The 2,845-nt window shown below is 35.5% G+C and overlaps 1 long non-coding RNA gene across 1 annotated transcript; it reads right to left on the bottom strand.

Moving 5' to 3' along the window:
- Window positions 1-264: 264 nt before the first annotated feature.
- Window positions 265-940, bottom strand: LOC105270309 (uncharacterized). The gene is made up of 2 exons (XR_892523.1): window positions 696-940; window positions 265-628 (listed from the first exon to the last, which is right to left on the bottom strand). It is a non-coding gene; the product is annotated as an uncharacterized lncRNA (long non-coding RNA).
- Window positions 941-2,845: the final 1,905 nt, after the last annotated feature.

The following is a 2,845-nucleotide window of genomic DNA, read 5'->3' as shown; positions in this document are numbered from 1 at the left end:
CTAAAACTCTCTGCAATCGGAAACGCATGGCTTCCAGCTTTTAGATTTCTTTTAGCAGGGAGAAATTAAATGGGGTAGCAAACAAATGCCCGCAAAGACTTTGGTATCTAAAAAGTAGGGGTTCAAAAATACTGTATATATATCAAATTTGGACGAAATATGTACAAAAAAACTTAATATTTTCAAAATTAACAAAACTATTCAAAATTATTGATAACAAAATTCTATAAATTTTTTCATGGTCACCTTCATTGTTATCTTCTTAATTGAAAATTCTAATAAATAAAAAAATTCTGAATTGAAAATTCCAATAAATCTCGCAGCCTCAATATCACGTGCATGGAGTGGACGGATTTTCCGCAATTCTCTCAGGAATTTCGCCAGAACAGGGAAGCCCAAAATCACTGAAGTTAGATTTAATATCGAGAAATCGCTCTCAATGATATCAGCAGCTTTGACGTGTGTAAGAATTGGCCATTCCGAGAACAATACCGTCAATGAATTTTTGTACATCTTGTTGACGAATTGCGTGTCAACCCTCGTAATCTTTAGTCATACGTGACACATGGAACTGTCTTGGTTTTCTGCCATTCTTTTTTAATGACTCCCCGAGAGTCATTGCGAAGTTCTACAAACAATGAAGTTATTATTGTTTTAATTTTTTTTCCCTGATACATAATAATTCTTACTATTACCTTCAGCCGTACTTTCTCTAACGGAGTCATACGACCTATCGATCCTTGTAAGATTCTCCAAATAGTTAATAACATTGTGGTACCTGTTTGGTACTTTTTCCTTTGCTTTTTTTCACTTTTTGACTGTAGTAGTTATGTACTTGTGGATCAACATTTTTTTACATGAGATTTCCTAAATATAGTCAGACATCCCTCTGGAGACGTTTCTACAATCGCTGTGCTCACAGTTTTCAGCTGACTGTAGTTCCGTCTAAAAGGAGACAAAGCAAACACTCTAGAAATTAACAGTTACGTTGTTACTTGTATTTGTCAACAATACATACATTAATATTAAATTGCTTCTTCTAATCATCTTGCAATTTCTAAGGAACAGTAAAACGAAATGCAGATTATTTAACGTCAAATATAAATGCCGTGTCGCAAAATGGAGTGTCGATTTTTTGTTCACCTAGGATTAATTTGCTTAGCTCTGCCGATAGCTTTTGCACCCCCAATTTTACGTAATTGTTTGTGTAGCAGATGATCGCAAAGAATAATGCGATCTTCCTATGTGCTGTTCATCTCTTTCGTTAAATCTAAGCGGCCATTCTCCCATGAACATATTTTGTCGTACGATCGGCTGAGGCACATAATGATTGCCATTATTATTCTCATGGGAATTGCCATTTTTGTCTTTCCCAAATAGGAAGAATCAGCAGAAACTATTCGATTTTTTTTTGTTTTGAAAAATGGTAAAAAACGAAGGAATTATAGGTTATTGAAATCGTTTGCATTATGTTTGTCTCTCCGTTATTACGTTTGTCTCAGCATGCGTATGTGGATCATCTGGAGCAAAAGCCAACTTTCGCCGCCAGGCCTAGTGGGCGGTAAGTGTATGGATGTCAATAAATTGAATTTCGAATTCGAGAGTGCATAATTATTGGTGAAATAAGTATTTTCTAATTGTTCTTGCGAGAATGGGGGGCTATGACAACTATGGCGCTGTCTGACCACGGTCATCAGACATCGAGCTGGCAGATAAAGCATAGAAAAAAATCATCAGTGATCAGTGGTGTAAATCGATAGAAAATGATTAGGGAGGTTCGAAAAAATTAAGCCCAGAATTCGGGAGTATATAATAATTTCATAAATGAATATTTTTCAATTTCTGTATGAGGGTGGCCGGACGCAATAATGATTGCGCTGTCGACTATATATGTATATATCTATAATCAGCTATTTTCACTCCACATCACTAATTGGATACGTAAGCGTTATCTCATGTATGCGTGATGATTTAATTCTCAAATTATTATAGGGTATTTGTCTTCTAATTGTATTTTTCAGAACCCAGGAACACCTGGTTGCGCTGTTCATGGAGTGGAGAAGGATCCTTTGGTTTGAGCCGCGAGATGATCAAGAAAAACTCACAAATGGATTCATCTTCATTGCTTCAATTCCCTCTATTTTTATATTGGGATTCTACAATGGTTTCTTGAACGCAAGGTGAGTGATTACAGAAATCAAGTTGCCGTGCTGATTCCTTGAAAGTACTATTGTCACAAAGTGCTCTATTAGTTCCTGAACATAGCATTATTACCAAACATATTCCCAGTCTGTAGAAAAAATCACACTTCAAATCAGGTATTAGTTCATCATCTGTATATCCTAGTTAGTGTTAGTTTCGCATGAATTTTCCGCTCACCTCCCCCGTATCGAGGTGCTAGTTATTTAGGCGGAAAACGCTACTAAACCCGAGATATTTATTGTAGGATTTTTGCAACTGTTATTCCCCGCAGTCAATCTACGTACCTTTTAAAATTTAACGAGAATGTAAAATAATCTTTCTAAATAACGTAAATCTATTGAGCTCTATCCAAATCAGTTCTTACCTGGAAGATCAAAATAAGAGGTTAGTCAAGTTGTTATACATGCTGATGTTATCCAGAAAATTGATCCCACAGTAGTGCATTTTTTGCCTCAATTTATCAAATTTCCTTTGGAGAATAAAATTTCTCAACATATTTGTTGGTGGCCTCACAGTTAATGAACAAACCCATAATTATGAAAGTTGTACAAATCCCTGTAGCCGAGAGAACTAACAAAATTTTGATAGGGGTTTTTTCCTAGACTATACTCTATCTTAAAATAATTGTCTCAACTAAAATCCT

The sequence above is a fragment of the Fopius arisanus genome, unplaced genomic scaffold (assembly GCF_000806365.1).
Source record: "Fopius arisanus strain USDA-PBARC FA_bdor unplaced genomic scaffold, ASM80636v1 scaffold00084, whole genome shotgun sequence".
NCBI lineage: Eukaryota > Metazoa > Arthropoda > Insecta > Hymenoptera > Braconidae > Fopius > Fopius arisanus.
Note: the sequence above shows the minus strand (reverse complement) of the source record. Positions and strands in the feature narration are given on the sequence as shown.